The 17248-nt window shown below is 34.9% G+C and overlaps 1 long non-coding RNA gene across 2 annotated transcripts in view; it reads left to right on the forward strand.

Moving 5' to 3' along the window:
• LOC110256565 overlaps positions 1 to 17248 on the forward strand; it is a 392119-nt gene that overhangs the window by 262490 nt on the left and 112381 nt on the right. For both annotated transcript variants that reach the window (XR_002338199.1, XR_002338200.1), the window contains exon 4: positions 563 to 638. This is a non-coding gene — a long non-coding RNA (uncharacterized LOC110256565). The remainder of the gene's footprint in view (positions 1 to 562; positions 639 to 17248) is intronic.

A 17248-nucleotide genomic window follows, 5' to 3' on the forward strand; every position in this document is an offset into this window, starting at 1 on the left:
TTGAACAAAGGTATAATGACATATATTCATTATTGTGGTATTTTTACAGAGCATTTACACTGCTCTGAAATTTCTGTGCTATACCTATTCATCCCTTACTTCCATACCAACCCCTGGCCACTACTTTAGGAAAACTTTGGAGATCTTTTTTACTGTTTCCATAGTTTTTCCAAAATGTCATAGAATTGAAGTCATATGGTAAGTAGCCTTTTTATATTGGCTCCTTTCACTTAATGATATGCATTTAAGGCTTCTCTATGTCTTTTGATGGCTTGATAGTCATTTCTTTTCAGTGCCAAATAATATTCCATTGTATAAATGTACCACATTTTATTTATTAATTCACCTACTGAAAGGTTACTTCCAAATTTTGGCAATTATGAATGAGATTGTTTATAAATATCCATATGTGGGTTTTTGTGTGTACTTAAGTTCTCAGCTGCTTTGATTAAAACACCAAGAACCACAAGCTGGATCATATGGTAAGAGTATGTTTAGGTTTGTAAGAAAACACCAAACTATCTTTCAGAATGGCTGTACCCCTCTGCATTCCTGCCAACAGGGTATGAGTGTTCCTGTTGCTCCACATCCTCATCAGCATTTGATGTCATTGATTTGGATTTGGGCCATTCCAATAGGTATGTAGCTCGTTGTTTTAACTTGCCTTTTCATGACAACCTCTGATGTGGATCATCTTGTGATATGTTTACTTGACATCTGTATATATTATTTGGTGAGGTGTTTGTTGAGGTCTTTGACTAATTTTTTTAAATGGGTTGTTTTCTTATTGTTGAGTTTTTTAATTATTTGAATACGTATGTGGATATGCTGTGTTTTTGCAAATATTTCCTCCCTTTCTGTGGTGAAATTCTCACTCTGTTGGCATGGGCTTTCTCTAGAAGGTAAGTCTTTTGTTTTGTTTTTTAATTTCAATGAATTCCAGCTTATCATGGAATTATTTCTGTAATGAATCATGCTTTTAATGTTATGTTTAAAAGGTCATCACCGTACACAAAGTCATCTAGTTTCTCCATATGTTAGGAGTTGTACAATTTCATTTTGCATTTGAGTCTGAGATCTAGCTGGTTTTTGTGAGGAGTATAAGATATATATCTAGATTATTTTTTTTAATTTTTTTTTTTTTTGCATATGGCTGTCCAGTTGTTCCAGAACCATTTGATGAAAAGGCTATCCTTGCTTCATTGCAATGACTTTGCTGTTCTGTGTCTTTTGCCTCTCCAAATAAAGTTTAGAATCACTTGGTCAATTACCATACAATAACTTTCAGGGATTTTTAGTGGAATTGCATTTAATCCGCAGATTAATTTGGCAGGAACTGACATCTTGACAGTATTGAGTCTTCCAGTTCATAAACCTGGAATTGCTCTTCATTTATTTAGCTGCTCTTTGACTTCATTCATCAGAGTTGTGTAGTTTTATTCATGTAGATCTTATACATATTTTGTTAATTTATACATAAGTATTTCATTTTGGGGGCATGCTAATGTAAATGGTATTGTGCTTTTTAAAAATTTTAATGATTTTTATTTTTTTCCATTATAGCTAGTTTACAGTGTTCTGTCAGTTTTCTACTGTACAGCAAGTTGACCCAGTCACACATACACATATACATCCCTTTTTCTCACATTTTAATTCAAATTCCTCTTGTATGTTTCTAGTATAAAGGAAAGCGATTTAATTTTGTATATTGAACTTGTATCCTACAACCTTGTTATGTCCACTTATTAGTTCTAGGATATTTTTTATTGATTCTTTTGGATTCAATAAATAGATGATCATGTCATCTGTGAATAAAGACAGTATTGTTTCTTTTTTTCCAGTCTCTATCCCTTATTCCCTTTTATTGTCTTACTGTTTTAGCTAGAACTTCCAGTAAAATGCTAAAAAGGAATCATGGGAAGGAATATTTTTGCCTCATATCTGATTTTAGTGGGAAAGTAGAGTTTCTCACTGTTAAGCGTTACGCTATTTGTAGGTTTTTTTGTATAATATCTTTATTAAGTTGACGAAATTCACATCTATTTTAGTTTACTGAGAGTTTTTATCATGAATGTGTGCTGGATTTTGTCAGATACTGTTTTTACATCTATTGATGTACTTATGTGATTTTTCTTTTTGGCCTGTTGATGTGATAGATTAGAGTAAAGGTTTTGAATATTGAAACCACCTCACATACTTGGGATAAATCCCACTTGGTTGTGGCATATAATTCTTTTTGTATATTCTTGGATTCAATTTACTATTTTGTTTAGGATTTTTTCATGTAAGGTTATGAGTGATGTTGGTCTGTGGTTATCTTTGCCTGATTTTGTTATTAGGGTAATATTGGCATCACAGAATAAAATAGAATGTGAAACCTCTGCTTCTATCCTCTGAAAGAGAGTGTAAATAATTGGTAAAATTTCTTCCTTAAATGTTTAGTAGAATTCATCAGTAAACTCAAGTGGGCCAGATGCTTTTTCTTTTGGATAGTTATTAATTATTGATTCAATTTTTGAAATAGATAAAGGCTTATTCATATTTCATAGATTTTCTTGTATGAGTTTTGGCTACTTGTGTCTTTCAAGGAATTATTCCATTTTATCTAGATTATCAAATATGTGAACATAGAATTGTTCATATTCCTTTTTATCATTTTAATGTGAATGGGACCTGTAGTAATGTCCCCCTTTCATTTTTGATATTAGTAATTTGTTGTCCCTTTTTTTTCCTTTTTCTTTTTGGCTGGCCTGATCAAGTTTTGAATATTTAATGAATTCTCAAATTCTTATTAGATAAAAATTTTGAAATAATAAGCAACAAATCTACATAACTGTCTAAAGCTCCATAGAAAATCACCAAACATAGTGGAATAAAAATAATATCCACTTATTAGGCCATAGTGTTGTTGGCTATAATCCAGATGGGCTTGACTACAGAGGATTTCACAGGGCTGAAATTAAGGTTTCTTCTGTGCTAGTGTCTTATCAGGATACTTTGGTGAATAATTGACTTTCATGCTCTCAGGTTGTCAGCTGAATTCAGTTCATGTGGTTGTAGGACTAAGGTGCTTATTTCTCAACTGGGGGATTCTCTCAACAATTTGGACCATCTCTATTCCTTCTCACACAGCTCCTCAATCTATAAATTAGCAACAATGTGTTGAATCTTTCTTATACCTTGAGTCTCTGACATCCTCTACCTTCAGCCAGAAGAAGCATTGTGCTTTAAAGGATTTATTTATTTATTTATTTTATATATTTTTTAATTGTTATTCCCCCAATACTTTTTTTTTCTACTGTACAGCATGGTGACAAGTTACACATATATGTATACATTCTATTTTCTCTCACATTATCATTCTCCATCATAAGTGACTAGACATAGTTCCCAGTGCTACACAGCAGGATCCATTCCAGATGCATACTACTCAGCCATAAAAAAAGAACAAAATAATGCCATTTGCAGCAACATGGATGCAACTAGAGACTCTCATACTGAGTGAAGTAAGTCAGAAAGCGAAAGACAAATAGCATATGATTTCACTTATATCTGTAATCTAATATATTGCACAGATGAACCTTTCCACAGTAAAGGATTTATATCTGCATATGAGAAACTCAGAGCTCAGTGGGGAAACAGACAAGGAAGTAATTAAAGCTAATGTCATTAGAGTTGACTTGATAATGGGCAGCCCAGAGACTATCTTGAAAGACAGAAATAGTATTTCTGACCTTACCAAAAGGTAAGGGAAACATTTCCATGAAAATAATAGCAGGAGAAGTCTTGAAAGAGTAGTGCAAGTCATCAGGTGAAGGCATTGTAGAGAAGAGATAAAATTTTTCTTATCTGCAGTTTGGTACAAAAGTTTGCTGTTTGGGCCTATCAGACACAACTTAGAATAGATTTACAAGGAGATCCTGCTGAATAGCATTGAGAACTATGTCTAGATACTCATGTTGCAACAGAACAAAGGGTGGGGGAAAAAATGTAATTGTAATGTATACATGTAAGGATAACCTGACCCCCTTGCTGTTTGGAATTTAAAGGAAACCAAACTGCACCAAGACAGTACATTCATCCCATTGTTACTCTCCTTGGAGTTATTTAGTTGAATATGCATCCAAACAACAAGATTATCACACAGGGTACATTGGAGATATTTGTGGATAACAGTAAAAGAACTTTGTACTTGATTTTTTTTTAATTTATTTTTCCATTTTTTGAAATTTGGTTGATTTACAATGTTGTAAACATTGTAAATGTTTGTTGTACAACAAAGCAATTCAATTATACGTGTACACACTTCCATTCTCTTCCAGATTCTTTTTGCACCAAGTTTATCACAGAATATTGGGTAGATTTCTCTGTGCTATACTTGCTTTTTGACTTGAGGCCTATCTTTTATTTCTTAAAAGTGGCTGCTAAACATTGTCCTATATTACATTTTAATTTTTTCAATTAAATGGTTGATCATGTACTTTAATTACAAAGGGAAATTGAAGGAGAATGTTATTAAATAGAAATGGCGCATTAGTTACTTATAATGAAAAAACTCAGCAGACTGAATAATAGGAGTTCAACAGGCTTAGATAACAATAGGTAGATGAGGCCAGAGTTTTGAATTGCTGCACATAATAAACTTTTCTGTGGATCTGCTTAGAAAATATATTTTTTTCCCCTGGCTGCACCTGAAGAGTTCTAAGTTTGTCCTCCCTTTGACTTTGAATCTCTGTGTGGAGTGATTTTCAGAAATTAGCTTTTATGTGATCAAACCATTCGTTTTTGATTCTGGATTCAAAGCTTTTGTAATTATGTTCAGAGCACTGTAAAAAAAAGTATAAATGCATCTTTAATGTATGGAGATTGGGAGATCAGCAGCCAAGTGAAACTTTGCAGCACAGGAGAGTGTACAGGAGGTCAGTGGAGATGTTGAAAAGAATAGAAATTAGATCCTGTCAAAAAGGAGTGAAAGAATTGGACTCATCCTAGGAGCTGCCAAAGAGGAATTTAATAATCTATCCTGTTATTCACAGAGGCAGTATATTAGACACTTATAAGAGTGTAGACAATCTGAAATCTGATAATACCTACCGCCTACTTACCCACCTACCAACTCATGAGAAATCCAATTATTGGGTATTATAAAGTTCTATTGCATACACAGCATTTGCTAAGTATTAGTAGAAATATACATCAGTTCATATTATATTTATGACTATCTATGACTGAAAAGGAAGAGGCATATATAAGGTAATAAAAGTTAGATTATGAAAAATTTTTAGCCCTCCAATAATAAAAAAGCTGCAGAATTAAAAATTCTCCTAATTAATATGGTGTTAAAATCAACGTGGGTCTTGGAAAAGAGATTTTTGAAACAACTGTGTTTCATTTGATGTATTTTTTTGGTTTCTAAAAAATGTACCTTTTCACAATAAGCCCCTTGGCATATGCTCGTTACCAAGGAAAATAAAACAGTTATATGACTAATTAGACTTCACCTTATCAGTTCAGGAAAAGCCTGACAAACCACCCCTTGTTATCATAAACTAATGATGCCTCCCCACATTACATGATACAATCAGTGGTGGTTCATTACAGCTGCATCATCTTGTTCTATAAATGTCAAGAGATTAAAGGTGAAAGCTTTACCTTCACATTTTTTGTAGATGGATTTTTAAAAGTTCAATGTGGTCAGATCATTTTAAGATGACAGTGACAGTTTCTTCATGATACCAAAATGTCTAGTAAAAAAGTCTAGAAATATATTCAAAAATTTCTATTTGCTCTTATTTGTATTCATGTCAAATACTCTGTTTCATTGATTTTTGTTAATGTAATCATTTGATGACAGGATAAGCTAGTGTTCTGAGTTGTATAGACAAAAAGATAATTTCTGTGTTTCTCAGTTTATGGTGAATTAACTTTGTGCACAACACAGTTTCAATAATACCCCTAGCACACCTGCCCTCTCTCTCTCTCTCTTTCTCTCTCTCTCTCTCTCTCTCTCTCACACACACACACACACACACACACACACACAAGCAGGCAGAATCTTTTAAGATGCTTACAACTTTCAGAAACCCTGTGTAACTTCTCATAGAAATGCTGATCTTTGAAACAAACTATGGGAAAAGGCTTATTGAATATTTGTGATTCATTCAACTATCCATGGGGATTATTAATATCTCATTGTATAGATTTCTAATAAAATAATTTGAAAGTCTGTAGTAACTTTCTTACCAATTTAAGACATTTTCTGGTCTTAAAGCCTCTTTCCTAGTCTATTCCCCTAATGGTTCTTTCTGAGATTCAGTAAGAAGTTAGAGATGATTGATTAGGCTGGGTGAGTTTGGGGTTCTAGAAGCTTCTGCTCATCTAGTAGATGAGGGAGTTGAACTGAACTATTTCTATGATCTTTTGGTGCTTAAAACTTGTCTTACTCTTGTACTTCTGTGATTGACATATTAATGACAGAAAAATCACACTTCCTGTATGCTTTACTTCATTATTATCTCAATATCCAACTGTCTCAAAAAAATCACCACCGATTAAAGGAGATGGAACACAAAAACCAACTTAACAAAATAACAACCACAACATAGATTAAAAGAGGAATTATTATTTCTTGAATACCTACTAAGTATATTACATTCTTCTAAAAATGTTACATGGTTATTTCACAAAGCCCTTATCATGGCCAGTTACTAATGATCCCTGTATTATATGTGAGACTGAATCTCAAAAACTTTATGTAAGCTGCTAGACCTAAAAATGGAACAGTTGGGATGCAAATCCAGGTCAGGCAAATTTCAGTTTCATTTCCTTTTTATGTTATTAGCATAGAAACAACAAACTTCAAGTTGAATGAGAGGAAAAAAATGGAAGAAAATGACATTTTCAAAGAATAAAAAATGCTTAAGAGAAACTTCTTACAGGAACTCACACTGCTGACCCCTCAGGTTAGATCATGGTAAATATAAAACCATTTAACTTATGATGTATTTTCAGAAAGTAAAAATGATGGAGAAAAATATTGAGCTGAACATCTAATTTGTATTCCAACAATCAGATGTTAAGAGCATATTTTTATACTTATGACTGGGTCACTGCTGTACAGCAGAAATTGGCACATTGTAATTCAACTATAATTTTTAAAAAGTAAAAGAAATGTACTTTGCTTCTTTGTTATTTTTCATACTTATATTTTTACTTATTATAAAAACTGTCTTAATGTTTTTGTAATAAGCTACACATGTCACAGGAGAACAAACCTGATGTCATGGCCTTTATTGAATTCTGGGGAAGTGTGGACTCTGAAGATGAGGCAAAACCATTTTGAAAGGGATAGGGTTGTTAAGCTGCAGAAATTTAATGTATGAAAAGTGAAAACAATTTTACCAAAAACAAAAATAACTTGTTTTTAGGCATTTAAATAGTCTTTAAAAATTTTGTATTCTAAGATATGAATGTTCCTTACTGCAAAGACACTTTTGAGCATATTTAGCATTCTTTCTAAGAAATTACTTATAAATTTCCTCTGAATATAAGATTTAAAAAATTCCGTCTGTGATTGCGCAACTTTTCAGAGAAAAAAATAAAAGGCACTTAGTATAGCAATGATGAGGAATTAGAAAACCAAATATGTTTTTCACTCAGATGTTATTTGTGTTGCTAAGAAAGGCCTAATGGTCATGATGGAGTGAGATAAAAGGGTTAAATAAATGAGAAGAATTTTTTTAAACCCAGAGGGAGAAGAAACCCACAAGAAAATAGGTCCAATAATGAATGAGGAAGGGCATGAAATTAATGATGGCTCTAAAATGGCTGAGTTATTGAACTCATTTTTTAAAAATCTGCCTTTAACAAGAGAAATGAAGCAAAGAAATACAGACAATTAAGAAGTAATGAAGACATTGCAAAAATTGCTCTAGCCATCATGAAGATAGGGGAGTTCCTTACTTGGCAATCCTTGGAAGATCCGAATCACCCTGAGTTATTTAGGGTATTGGCCAGTGTATTTCCTGGGCCATGCATATTTATTCTTAGAGAATCAAAGAATTTTAGTATATGCGATAATACGGAGAAAACAAACTTTTGAACAGTATTAGAAACTTCTGCCCAGGAAGGTGGCCATCAGTAAAGTATAATATTGAATATCCTTGAAAAATATTAGACATGGGAAGCTTGGCACAGTCCCTTTGACATGAATTAAGCAGGCCATATGAATTCATGGTTTTGCCATCACACACCCACAAAAACAATTTTGAAAGAAAAACAGCAAAAGTCAGACATTTGGACATTAAGATCATTTCTGATTTGCTGAGTCACCCAATTGTGTGTGAAAAACTAATCACTCAAAGAAAGTGATTTAATCATGGTTTTGGAAATAAGTTCATCATGAGTGATGATATTTATATGCATGGCAAATTATATCAGTGGGACTCAATATGAGCTAATATTGGTTCTGTTTTATTTAAAGGACTTATTAATTATGATTAGCAAAATGATTAACAAATTGTTTAAAAGATTTGAAAATGATATTGTTCTCTGAAAGTCAGAAAAAATGTATGAAAACCACAAGGAGGCAAAAGGATCAAAGCAGGATTATAAATCTCAAAATGGAGACTTACGCTAAAAAGGAGTGAGGTGAGATAAGATTTCTCAAGAATTTAAGGACCTTAGCTAGAGAACTCAAACAGCTTCTTGAAGTTCGAATGAGACAGAAGTCTAACAACATGATCATAGTCCAGATGAAAGAGATCACTGCTTACTCCCTTGCTCTCAGTATCCTAAAAATTTCTCAATGTTAGAAAGCCTAGTTAGTGTCTTTTCTCATCTAATCAATAAGAAGTATGAAAAATGTTGCATCCTAATAGCTGTAGATTGATAGACATGCTATGGAAAAGAAAAATAAAAGAACACAAAAGAGCCTGAAGGTACATGAGAATAAGACACTTAAAAATCAAATGACCATGAAAACCTAAGTTAGCTCTACACTGTAGACTTTTTTGAGGAAATTTAGGTGGAAATGCCCACATTAGAAAGTGGTAAGTTTAGGAAAAGGAAGATGACAAATCTTGTGATTGAGTTGGTGCAAATAAATAGAGATTAATGGAAAACTGTAAAATCAGAAAAATTGGAATGGAGCAAAACCATACAACAAGAGCGGCGATTTAATATTGAAGCAGAGTAATTCATCAGGCATATCATGAACCCTTGCAGTTGCGTGGGAAAACTAGTATGCAGTTGTAGTGACCCAACAGAGTGACTCAACAGAGTGACTTGTGAGCCTTCTGATGCTTCTTCTATTTCACTCATGAGGTAAGGAGTTATTCTGACTGCCTGGTTCCAATGTTTCAAGTCTCCGCTTTTGGTGAAAACTCAGGGCTCCTCAAAGAGGACGCACTGTATGTTTTCCTTCTTTTCTTTTCATGTAACCGAAACACTTCCTCGGTGTTAATGAATCCCTCTGTGCTGTCAAACCCTTGCGATGTCTAGCACCCTGACCATTACCACTACCACTCATGCCATCCCTCCAGTGCAGGCATTGTTATCTAGGCATTACAAATAAGGAGAGTGATAGCCCCTTTAGGTAGCATCCCCAGTGTCACTCAGCATGGCAATGGTAAGGCTAGACAACAGACCCAGGTAATAGGCTTCCAAAGCCTTTCTCCTGCTCCATTAGCTGCTTCCCACCAAGACTGACATAAAGTACAGAATATCCTGTTCCTCTCATTATCTGTAAAATCTGGGGTTTTATTATTCTGAGGTTGGCCTCAATTCAAAGGAACTGAAATCAGTCTTGTCAGAGTCAGTGATCTCAACTGGAAGAGGCCAGAGGGATTGCTCATAATGAAGACGTTTTCCTCAAAGGTCTATGCCATATTGGTCCAGTGGTCGCAATTCTCACTGTGGCCTTTGATGACCCGCCCTTGATTCAAGGCATTTTCAGTAGTTCCGTACACACAGCCACTGTCTATAATGCCCATGGCATGACAGTTGCAGTTTCTATGCTAAATACCTATGTTTTCCCTGAATGAAACTCAGCAAGAAAGAAAGGGAGGCTTTTATTTATATTCTTTGCACAGCAGGTCTATATATACACATCATAATATGCAGGCACCTCATCTTCACAATCTGTGATTTCAAATTCTTTTTTTTAATTATTTTTCTTCTGTATAGCATGGGGACCAAGTTACGCTTACATGTATACATTTTTTCCCACCCTTTGTTCTGTTGCAACATAGGTATCTAGACATAGTTCTCAATGCTACTCAACAGGATCTCCTTGTAAATCCATTCCAAGTTGTATCTGATAACCCCAAGCTCCCAATCCCTCCCACTCCCTCCCTGTCCCCCTGGGGAGCCACAAGTCTATTCTCCAAGTCCATGATTTTCTTTTTTGTGGGAATGTTCTTTTGTGCTGTATATTAGATTCCAGTTATAGGTGCTATCATATGGTATTTGTCTTTGTCTTTCTGACTTATTTCACTCAGTATGAGAGTCTCTAATTCCGTCCATGTTGCTGTAAATGGCATTATGTCATTCTTTTTTTTTTTTTAATTGGGTGGGAGGGTAAACCAGTTATCAGATCATTCAGAACACTTGCTGGAGAAGACTTTGATGATGTTGTCAAGTTCTCTAGAAGGTCCATGTCTTCTTGAGCATGGCTTCAAAGGAGAATATAATGTTAATAGGCCAAGTGGTTAATTCTCTCATTCACTCTTAAAATCATTCTATATATGTGTGCTGAGCTCTAATAGTGTGTCAGGAACTATATCCAGCCTAGGACACAGCACAAAGGCAATTGTCTCTGGGCCTCCTTGTCCTCTAACTGGTAAATTATGAGGCATTTCATAAGAATTTTCCACTATTTGTCAAGACACCAGAGTTTACTGATGACTTTCCTACTTTAAAAGGTAAAGTTAATTGAAGGTTTTCCTTTTAATAGTGTAATTTTCACACCCATGATTCTAATACACTGCCTTTAATGTTGAAGCAATTGTGTTATCTGAGATGGGAAAAGAAATAGCTTGCAATATCAAATACTCCCTTGAAAGTATGTTACATAAATGAACTTTGTGGTTAAAACAGAAAAATATTAAAGTTGAAAACACTGGCATTGGGAACAAACATGTATATGGATAACAATGCAACCACAGCTATCTGTTCTACAAAGCACTATGGGAGCACAAAGTAGATTGGGCAAAGTTTACTATAGAAGGTAGAATTAGAAGCAATTCATGAAAAAGGAATCAGAATGGCAAACCCTGCCAGTTCAGTAGACTACAGAGAAATGGACTGGTGCTATGGGTATAAGCAATGGTTTTGTCTGAATGGAACACAAAGTTTGTGAGTAAAGCACTGGAATAAGCTAAGTTGGGAGAGGCATCTGAGGGCATTAAAAACATATTAAGCATATTTGGATGGTGTAGTGTAGCCACTGGCAAGCCCACAAACAACCATAGAAAAGCTCAAGATATTTCCAAAATACTTGTTTTTCAATCTGATTATAAGCTAGGTCATCTGGGGCAGAACTATCTGTGTTCTCTGACAGTCAGCTCTCAAGTCTGGGCAATGTAAGTCCCAGACCTTAGAGTGGCCCTGCTTCTGGGGACAGGTGCATCTAACTCATCACCATGTTCATCATTTACTGCCTGAAGTATAGATTCCAGGGCCTTCAATCCTCCACAACACCATCAACTCAAACCATTCTAAATGTTTTGCCCTACCAAAGCCTTTGATGCTTTCTCCAACTCTCATGTACTCTTCCATGGCCTTGAGCTTTAGCTCCTTCATTAGAAAATTCTCATAGCTTCTTAATTCCTTCCCTGAGTGTATTTGCATTGAGTGAAATAGGGCTTTTACTCTGTTGCCTTCCAAAGCTGCTCATCTTACATATCTTAGAGGAAGCCTGGATATTTCGTCATGGCCCAGGTTTCTAAAGGACATGGGAGAAGGTGCTAGATTTTTCATCAGTTTGGATTTAGCCCAGGTGAGAAAATCAGGGAAGCCAGTGGGGAATAATCTGTTTAGGAAGGCCTGTGCAGACAGAGAGGCTCTAGAAATTAAGAAATGAGATATCCTATAATAGTAATAATAGAAAATAGACATGAACTCTGGTCACTAGTCACTTATGCTTTTCTTTCCCAGGATCCCAAGACTTCTACATAAAGTTAATACTTAAGAAGGTTTGTACTGAGGGACAAAGAGCAGCATAAACTATTAACTATAATACACTATCAAATCTGCTAAATGAAGTATAAATAGAAGTTACATGAACACGGGAAAAAAAATACTTGCAAAACCCATGGTTTGCTTCCAAAGCAGTTCGGTTTGCACAGTGAGCCCTCATAGTATTGGATTTTGCATAGTAGCTATATGGAACTCCCGCCCGTTCCCCAGTGTGTCAACATTTGTGTTATATTTTTCTATTTTGTCTGAAATGTCCTAACCCATCCAATATTTTTACTTACTTGGCTAGCCCCTACTCACTTTGTAGATTGCAGTTAAGATGTTACCTCTTCCTGACAGTCTGACATGATTCACCAAGTGGAGATTAGGTGCCTCTCCTATGCGGTCACATACAATTTGTACTTACCCCCATTTTAATACATATCATGCTATATATCATCATTACCAACACCTGGAATAGCATGTGGCATCATCAGTGCTCATAAATATTTGTTGAATGACTCAGTTGAACAAACAAATGATTGAATGGATGAATGGGTAAATCAGTAAATTGATGGGAATATAAGTATTTGTTTCTGACTTTGGAGTGTGAGTCATACCGTAGAGAAAGTTGTTGTGTGTGAAGGGAATGAAATCAGGAGAACTCAGTCTCTGATCAAGAGAAATATATTAAAACCATGCTCTTCTTGCATTCATTCACATATTTATTAAATGCCTAGTTGTTATGTCAAAAGTGATCCAATAGTTTTTAAGATACATTCAAACATTTATTGGATACCTATGACAAAATATCCTTGTTTCTTTGATCCAATAATGTAATTGTTTTTCATATATTTTAGAAGCTAACAATGATCTAAACCCTTAAACAAAACTACTGGCTGTAGACATAGGACATATATTTAAAAGCTTTAAAATTATTTTTTTCCTTTTCTTTCAAAAGAATTTTAAAACAAGGAGATAATTGTCAAACTAGGTTTACTTTATGTGACCCTGTATATGCACATACAAAATAAGTGATTACACATGAATAGGGAAATTAGCCACTGTGCTGGCTAGCGTGTGTTTGGTAGGGTGATGATCAGCTTTCAGATCAGTCACAGGATTAAGGTAAAGCTCTGCCAATACACAGGCTGTTCTGTAAGCTCCATCATACACTGAGAACTACAAGATTTGAAACATTCCGTTTTAGTCAAGAAATTCAGCATCTTGATGGGACCACCAATGTTACATTGCGAAGGTATGCAGACCCAAGGAAGAATTGGTGCTTTTTATAAGGTAATCTACCACACCATCAAAGTCAAGTTTCTGAGAATGTGTTAACTTCTGGAGAGAAGACAAGGCTAGAGAGTAAATGTCAATTGATGTAGAAAAGAATCTTTCCAAAGGTTGAGCCCTGATGCTGTCCAAAAATTAAAAAATCAATGAGATAAGAAAAAAATAATTAGATGAATTAGATAACTAATTAGACGCTTCTATCAATGAGGTAGGAGACCAAGAGAAAGTTGTGTCCAAGAAGTTAAATTTGCATGAAATACACCAAAAATGACTATGCATTTGTTGTTTATAGCACAGATAATTGCTCTTCTGACAGCTGAGTATCTTTGAAGTTTCTGACCAGTTTGTAATGGTGCTGTTTTCTCTCTAGCTCTAGGCTAAGAGAAGGGCTGTAGTTTATATGAAAACCAAAATTCGTTGTATATTAAGCACATTAAAAGATCTGAACTCCCATTAATAGCTGGGAAAACTAGGCCAGCAATTGTCTGCAATGCTCATGGGAGCTATGAATTTGAATTTTTATTGAAATGATAAGGCCATGTGTTTTAAACACTGGTAAAATTCAGTGGTGAGGGCAATTGAAAGACATTCATTTTATAACCATGTATAAACACATAATATTTATTAAACATCTTTATGTACTTAAAATTATTCTAGATCCTCACAATTATGCAAAATTGAAGGAAGCACTTGATCTTGTTTTTCTAAAGGATTTCCATTTAAATAAGACAACATAGATGAGATAATACAATTTATAAAATGCTAATGGTTAAGGGGAGAGTGATCATCTTCACACAAAGACATATGTATGTAAAGCATAGAAAGATACACTTAGCAAAAGAGTTTAAGAGAGAAGGCGTAGAAAAAAAGTTATCAGGGGGCCAGAGCAAAATCCTTATCAATTTGTATAATCTGTAAACAAATCTCTTATTCTAGTAAAAACTTCAGCTGCTCCCTATGGTTTTTACAATGGCCATTCTATGTACCTTCATATCAAGTTACTTAGTCCTCCTAGTAAGCAATGAGGAAGGAGACGTTTTTCGTATGGACACCACATCCAAGCCACCCACTTGTTTTCACTGCACTCTTCCAGCACTGCCCCACAAACACCTGCCTCTGTGACTCTCGGCTTTCCTACCTTTCAGATTATCCCTAAAGCCTTAGCCACTCAGCCATCATGCAGGAAACCCTTCAGCTTTCCTCCCTTTAGTGGGATCATTTTGGAGACGCATTCTGTGTGGTTCTTTGGACTGTCTCAAGGGTGTCTGAGCTTAGTGTTCACCAGAGAGACTAGTTCAGAGATGCCACATCCCTTGCCTTTCCCCCCTACAGTTTCACTATCCTGTCTTCCTCACTCTCCTTTCTGCAGTCACTTCCCCGTTAAACCATCTGCACACAAAGTCCATGTCTCAGTCATTGTTCATGAAGAATCTAAACTAAGACAGGAGCAAATTGTCTCACACTCTAACAGATAGAAAAATGAGATTATAAAAATTTAAGAAAATGATCAAAATCATCTACAGAAGTGATTAGGACCCAGAACCAAATATATCAAAATCAAAGTTTTCATTTTTAATTATTATAAATATGTATAGACTCGGCCATGAAACTTTGGATTCTAAATTATAATTTGTATGCATAAAAGAAGGAAAGAAATATTTTCTTGGTAAGAATTTAAGAGCTAGAACACTGAATATTCTGGGTCAGCAAAGTTCTTTTATTTCTCTATTATTCTCCAAATGAATTACTTGAGAAATATCTTCAAATTTTGAAGTTCCCATCATGGTGCAGCAGAAACAAATCTGACTAGGAACCATGAGGTTGTGGGTTCGATCCCTGGCCTTGCTCAGTTGGTTAAGGATCCGGCGTTGCTGTGAGCTGTGGTGTAGGTCACAGACAGACACGCCTGGGATCCTATGTTGCTGTGGCCGTGGTGTTGGCTGGCAGCTATAGCTCCAATTAGATCCCTAGCCTGGGAACCTCCATATGCCATGAGTGTGGCCCTAAAAAGAAAGGAAAAAAAGAGAGAGAGAGAAATATCTTCAAATTTTAATCTCTGAATGTTTATTTCAACATATAATCTGTTGCAAGACCCTATTTTTAGGATTTTTAAAAAGCATTGTTTCTATTCTCTGACTCTTGGTTAAGGTATTTCCTCCCAGAATTATGGGGACTTCATGACAATTATAGCTTACATTTGAATGAGTTTTATTGTTTGGGTACTTGCACATATGTTATCTCATTTAACTGTTGCAAAAACTTTATGAAGTACATGGAATCATTTTACAGATGAGGAAACTTAATTGCAGCGATTGTATCTTGTCCACGCTTATGTACTTGGAATATGGCAGAACCAGATAATTACATAATGTTATAGTACTGAGTACTCAAGATTTAAAACCTGACTGAAATAAACATTTATTCAACATTTCTACTGATAATTCCTACCATGTGTCTTTCTTCGATCTCTTGACCCTCTGTTTATCTTTAAAGTGGTGCTGATAATGCTGTATCAAATCAAAATATGAATGAAATTACCTCTGAACCATAAAACAAAGTCAAATCATTAATTGCCAAGAGGTTACCTTTTGCTGATTTCAAGCTACTGGCTAATAACACACTTGAAAATAAGAAGACAAGAATCTATGTCATAGCATTTGTCCTCTCTTAAAAGTCAGGAAAAGCATTTTTAATTAGTCTTTTCACTCTGAATAGTTGCAGAGGGCAAGATTTTCTATGTTCGTCCTCTCTTCAACCCACCCAAGAAGTGATAAATTCTTTAACTCTGTAACATTTCCCTGTGGTCTTTACAAGTTGACAATCCTTAGCTCTTATATCTGATTTAGTGTCCCAAACTTTGTTCTGATCAATTGACACCATGTCTCCTGCTTTTGTTTTTCTTATTGTGGTAAATAAAATTTACCATCTTAATTTCTGAATTTACAGTTCAATGGTGTTAATTCACATTGTTGGGCAACTATCATTATAATCTATCCCCATAACTCCTTTAATTCTGTAAATGGGACACTCTGTTATCCCCTCCCAGGAGCCCCCAACAGCCACCATTCTGTTTTCTGTCTCTTTGAATTGGACTTTCTAAGAACCTCATGTAGGTGGAATTATACGATATTTGTCTTTTTGTGACTAACTTGTTTCACTTAACAGAATGTCTTAAAAATGGATCCATATTGCAACATTTATCAGAATTTCCTTTCTTTTTCAAGGCTGACCAGCATTCCATTGTATGCATATACAATGTTTTCTTTATCCATTTATCCATTGACAGAAACTGGTTGCTTCATACTCTTTTCTATTGCAAATAGTGGTGCTCTAAATACGATTGTGCAAATAGTTCTTTGAGATACTGCTTTCAATTTTTGTGGACATAGAAGTGAAATTGCATACAGTAGTTCAACTTCGAAATTTTTGAGGAACCTCCATACTCTTTGCCATAGTAATTGCACAATTTTTTATTCCCACCAACCATCAACAGTACGTAAGTGTTCCAATTTCTCTATGTCCTCACCAACACTGGTAATTTCCTATTTTTTTTGTAGCTATTCTAATAGGTACGAGATAATGTCTCATTGTAGTTTTAATTTGTATTTTCCTAATCATCTTCTCATGCTTATTGACCTTTTGTATATCATCTTTGAAGAAATGTCTATTTAAGCCATTTGCCTGTCTTTTAAAAAATATGGAACCTCATCAGTTTTCATGTCATTCTTGCAAAGCAGCCATGCTACTCTTCTATCTTCCCAATTTTAATAACATC

Source organism: Sus scrofa, chromosome 13 (genome assembly GCF_000003025.6).
Source record: "Sus scrofa isolate TJ Tabasco breed Duroc chromosome 13, Sscrofa11.1, whole genome shotgun sequence".
NCBI classification, from domain to species: Eukaryota; Metazoa; Chordata; class Mammalia; order Artiodactyla; family Suidae; genus Sus; species Sus scrofa.